We start from the raw sequence: 6,000 nt of genomic DNA on the forward strand, positions 1-6,000 counted from the left end.
GATTTCATGACTAGACGCTCAAAAGACGAAAACGTCGGGTTTTATTTTGTAAATTGAAATTTGCTATCGTAAATGTTAGCAACACCTCCGCCTTTGCGGGATGCGTGGGGGATATGGTCACTAGTGTAACCAGCAGGTGAGTCAGGCCAGTCACATCAAGATTAGGATCAGTGATTAGTTCATTGACTGTAACTACCTTGGAAGTGAGGGATCTAACATTAAGAAGCCCTATTTTGAGATGCGAGGAGGTCTTTATTCCAGTGAGATTGTTAAAGCGAACATCGCCATGTTTAGTTTTTCCCAACCTAGATCGAGGCACAGACACGGTCTCAATGGGGATAGCTGAGCTGACTACACTGACTGTGCAAGTGGCAGGCTCCACTAAGCTGACAGGCTGGCTAACAGCCTGCTGCCTGGCCTGCACCCTATTTCATTGTGCAGCTAGGGGAGTTAAGATGAGAGCACACTTCCAGCTAGGATGGAGTCCGTCACTCCTCAGCAGGCCAGGCTTGGTCCTGTTTGTGGGTGAGTCCCAGAAAGAGGGCCAAATATCTAAAAAATTATATATTTTGGGAGGGGCAGAAAACAGTTTCCAACCAGCGATTGAGTTGTGAGACTGCTGTAGAGCTTATCACTCTCCCTAACTGGGAGGGGGCCAGAGACAACTACTCGATGCCGACACATCTTTCTAGATGATTTACACGCTGAAGCTGTGTTACGCTTGGTGACCTCAGACTGTTTCATCCTGACATTGTTGGGGACCATGTGGATAACAATATTCCTATACTCTCTACACTTGCCAGTTTTAGCTTTAGCCAACACCATCTCCAGAGTAGCCTTGACGTCGGTAGCCCTGCCCCCTGGTAAACAGTGTATGGTCGCTGGATGATTCGTTTTAAGTCTAATACTGAGGGTAATGGAGTCGCCAATGACTAGGGTTTTCAATTTGTCAGAGCTAATGGTGGAAGGCTTCGGCGTCTCAGACCCCGTAACGGGAGGAGTAGAGACCAGAGAAGGCTCGGCCTCTGACTCTGACCCGTTGCTTAATGGGGAGAACTGGTTGAAAGTTTCTGTCGGCTGAATGAGCGACATTCAGCATTCCTACAGCATTTCCTTCCAGAAGCCATGAGAAAATTGATGGGATTTAAACAAGGGTATTTAAACTACTATCTGCACTTACTGGTGGCACAGACGCTGTTTCATCCTTTCCTACACTTAACTTACCCTTGCCTAACGATTGTGTCTGGAGCTGGGCTTGCAGCACAGCTATCCTCGCCATAAGGCGATCGTTCTCCTGTATATTATGAATACAGCGACTGCAATTAGAAGGCATCATGTTAATGTTACTACTTAGCTTCAGCTGGTGGAGGTCCTGACGAACCACATCCAGATAAAACGTCCGGGGTGAAAAAGTTGAATGAAAAAAGTCGAGCAAATAATTTGATTTGACTTGATTCTCCCATCTTCACAGAGGAACTCTGGAGCTCTGCCAGAGTGACCATTAGGTTCTTGGTCACCTCCCTGACCAAGGCCCTTCTCCCCCGATTGTTCTGTTAGGCCGGGCAGCTAGCTCTAGGAAGAGTCTCGGTGGTTCCGAACTTCTTCAATTTAAGAATAATTGAGGCCACTGTGTTCTTGGGGACCTTCACTGCTGCACACATGTTTTGGTACCCTTCCTCAGATCTTTGCCTCAACACAATCCTATCGCGGAGCTCTACAGACAATTCCTTCGACCTCTTAGCTTGGTATTTGCTCTGACATGCACTGTCAACTGTGGGACCTTATATAGATAGATGTGTGCCTTTCCAAGTAACGTCCAATCAATTGAATTTACCCCAGGTGGACTCCAATCAAGTTGTAGAAACATCTCAAGGATGATAAATGGAAACAGGATCCACCTGAGCTCAATTTTGAGTCTCATAGCAAAGGGTCTGAATACTTATGTAAATAAGATATTTCTGTTTATATTTGTAATACATTTGCTAACATTTCTAAAAACCTGTTTTTGGTTTGTCATAGTGGGGTATTGTGAGTAGATTAATGAGGAATAAAAATTGAGTAATCCATTTTAGAATAAGGCTGTAACGTAACAACATGTGGGAAAGGGAAGGGGTCTGAATACTTTCCGAGTGCATACTTCCATTATTTTATTTTTTACTGGGACCGGGCTGCCATCAGGAGAATCTTGTGAGGCTTGCAGGTGTCCTAGAGCAAAACAACCAACAGAGACTCATCTTTCCATAGAGGGGTACCCTCATACCCTCATAGATATCATCCTGACCAACCGGCCCTCTTAATTAATACACCTCTGCTGTCTTCAACCAGGATCTCAGCGATCACTGCCTCATTGCCTGCGTCTGTAATGGGTCTGCGGTCAAACGACCACACCTTATCACTGTCAAACGCTCCCTAAAACACTTCAGCGAGCAGGCCTTTCCAATCGACCTGGCCCGGGGATCCTGGAAGGATATTGACCTCATTCCATCAGTTGAGGATGCCTGGTTATTAAGTGCTTTCCTCAGCATCTTAAATAAGCATGCCCCATTCAAAAAATGTAGAACCAGGAACAGATATAGCCCTTGTTTTACTCCAGACCTGATTGCCCTTGACCAGCACAAAAACATCCTGTGGCGTACTGCATTAGCATCGAATAGCCTCCGCGATATGCAACTTTTCAGGGAAGTTAGGAACCAATATACACAGGCAGTTAGGAAAGCAAAGGCTAGCTTTTTCAAACAGAAATTTGCATCCTGTAGCACAAACTCAAAAAAGTTCTGGGACACTTCTCCATGGAGAATAAGAGCACCTCCTCCCAGCCGCCCACTGCACTGAGGCTAGGAAACACTGTCACCACCGATAAATCCACGATAATTGAGAATTTCAATAAGCATTTTTCTACGGCAGGCCATGCTTTCCACCTGGCTACCCCTACCCCAGGCAATAGCCCATCACCCCCCACAGCAACTTGCCCAAACCTCCCCCATTTCCCCTTCAACCAAATCCAGATAGCTGATGTTCTGAAAGAGTTGCAAAATCTGGACCCCTACAAATCAGCTGGGCTAGACAATCTGGACCCTCTCTTTCTAAAATTATCTGCCACAATTGTTGCAACCCCCATTACTAGCCTGTTCACTCTCTCTTTCGTATCGTCTGAGATCCCCAAAGATTGGAAAGCTGCCGCGGTCATCCCTCTCTTCAAAGGGGGAGACACTCTAGACCCAAACTGTTACAGACCTATATCTATCCTACCCTGCCTTTCTAAGGTCTTCGAAAGCCAAGTTAACAAACAGATCACCGATCATTTGGAATTCCACTTTCTCCACTATGCAATCTGGTTTCCAAGCTGGTCATGGGTGCACCTCAGCCACGCTCAAGGTCCTAAACGATATCATACCCGCCATCGATAAAAGACAATACTGTGCAGCCGTATTCATCAACCTGGCCAAGGCTTTCGACTCTGTCAATCACCACATTTTTATCGGCAGACTCAAGAGCCTTGGTTTCTCAAATGACTGCCTCGCCTGGTTCACCAACTACTTCTCAGACATAGTTCAGTGTGTCAAATCGGAGGGCCTGTTGTCCGGACCTCTGGCAGTCTCTATGGGAGTGCCACAGGGTTAAATTCTCGGGCCGACTCTTTTCTCTGTATACATCAATGATGTCGCTCTTAGGGGCCTCCCGGGTGGCGCAGTGGTTAAGGGCGCTGTACTGCAGCGCCAGCTGTGCCATCAGAGACTCTGGGTTCGCGCCCAGGCTCTGTCGTAGCCGGCCGCGACCGGGAGGTCCGTGGGGCGACGCACAATTGGCCTAGCGTCGTCCGGGTTAGGGAGGGCTTGGCCGGTAGGGATGTCCTTGTCTCATCGCGCACCAGCGACTCCTGTGGCGTGCCGGGCACAATGCGCGCTAACCAAGGTTGCCAGGTGCACAGTGTTTCCTCCGACACATTGGTGCGGCTGGCTTCCGGGTTGGATGCGTGCTGTGTTAAATAGTTTGAGGCTTAGTTAACTTTCAACCTTCGTCTCTCCCGAGCCCGTACGGGAGTTGTAGCGATGAGACAAGATACTAAAACAATTGGATACCTCGAAATTGGGGAGAAAAAGGGGTAAAATTCAAAAAAAAAAACAACAAACACAGAATGCCCACCCACATCCACCAGGGCGGCTCTGGCAGCTCCGGACGGGAGGGCGGCTCTGGCGGCTCCGGACTGACGGACGGCTCTGGCGGGTCCGGACAGGAGGGAGAATCTGGAGGGAGGAGACGGAGAGACAGCCTGGTGCGTGGGGCTGCCACAGGGCCCACCAGGCTGGGGAGACCTACAGGAGACCTGGTGCGTGGAGGAGGCACCGGATGGACCGGGCTGTGGGGGAACACGCACTCTGGTGCACAGCCTTGGCACCACTCCTCCAGGCTGGATGACCACTCTCGCATGGCACTTGTGGGGGGCTGGTATACCATCGCATAACACGGTGTCTGACCAGTACCACGCTGCTTCCGGTAAACACGGGGAGTTGGCTCAGTTCTCTCGCCTGACTCCGCCAATCTCTCCGTGTGCCCCTCCCGCAAACATTTTGGGGCTGCCTCTCGTGCCTGTTGCGCTGCCTTACCTCATATCGCCGCCGCTCAGCTTTAGCTGTCTCCAGTTCTTCTTTGTGGTGGTGATATTCCCCAGCCTGTCTCCAGGGTCCCTTGCCGTCCAATATCTCCTCCCATGTCCATGGGTCCATCAACCTCTGTTCCTGGTTACCCTGCTGCTTGGTCCGTTTGTGGTGGGTCGTTCTGTCACGGCATTCATCAGAAGAAGAATAGGAATCGTCAGACCAAAATGCACGTGTTCATCTTTAATATACTGAACTGAACACTAAGATACAAAATAACAGTAGGAATAGCCGAAACAGTTCTGCAAGGTGCAACCAACACGAAACAGAAAATAACTACCCACAACTAACAGTGGGAAAACAGGCTACCTAAGTATGGTTCTCAATCAGAGACAACGAAAGACAGCTGTCCCTGATTGAGAACCATACCCGGCCAAAACCTAGACATACAAACACAGAATGCCCACCCACACCACACCCAGACCAAACAAAAAATTGAAACATACAAAGCAATCTGCGGTCAGGGCATGACACTACCGATCCTTGACTTCGACGATGTCATTTATAAAATAGCCTCCAACACTCAGCAAATTGGATGCAGTCTATCACAGTGCCATCCGTTTTGTCCCCAAAGCCCTATATACTACCCACCACTGCAACCTCTATGCTCTCGTTGGCTGGCCCTCACTTCATATTCGTCGCCAAACCCACTGGCTCCAGGTCATCTATAAGTATTTGCTAGGTAAAGCCCCGCCTTATCTCAGCTCACTGGTCACCATAGCAGCACCCACCCATAGCACGCACTCCAGCAGGTATATTTCATGTCACCCCCAAAGCCTATTCTTCCTTTGGCTGCCTTTTCTTCCAGTTCTCTGCTGCCAATGATTGGAACGAATTGCAAAAATCACTGAAGAAGGAGACTCATATCTCCCTCACGAACTTTAAGCATCAGCTGTCAGAACAGCTCACAGATCACTGCACCTGTACACAGCCCATCTGTAAATAGCCCATTCAACTGCCTCATCCCCATATTGTTATTTATTTTTGCTCCTTTGCATCCCAGTATCTCTACTGGCACATTAATCATCTGCACATCAATCACTCCAGTATTTAATTGCTAAATTGTAATTACTTTGCCACTACGGCCTATTTATTGCCTTACCTCCCTAATCTTACCTCATTTGCACACACTGTATATAGATGTTTTTCTATTGTGTTATTGACTGTACGTTTGTTTATTCCATGTGTAACTCTGTGTTGTTGTTTGTGTCGCACCGCTTTGCTTTATCTTGGCCAGGTCACAGTTGTAAATAAGAACTTGTTCTCAACTGGCCTACCTGGTTAAATAAAGGTGAAATAAAATAAAAAATAAAGAACCAATTTAGATGGGGATAGATGTTGTAGA

The sequence above is a fragment of the Oncorhynchus clarkii genome, chromosome 16 (genome assembly GCF_045791955.1).
Source record: "Oncorhynchus clarkii lewisi isolate Uvic-CL-2024 chromosome 16, UVic_Ocla_1.0, whole genome shotgun sequence".
NCBI lineage: Eukaryota > Metazoa > Chordata > Actinopteri > Salmoniformes > Salmonidae > Oncorhynchus > Oncorhynchus clarkii.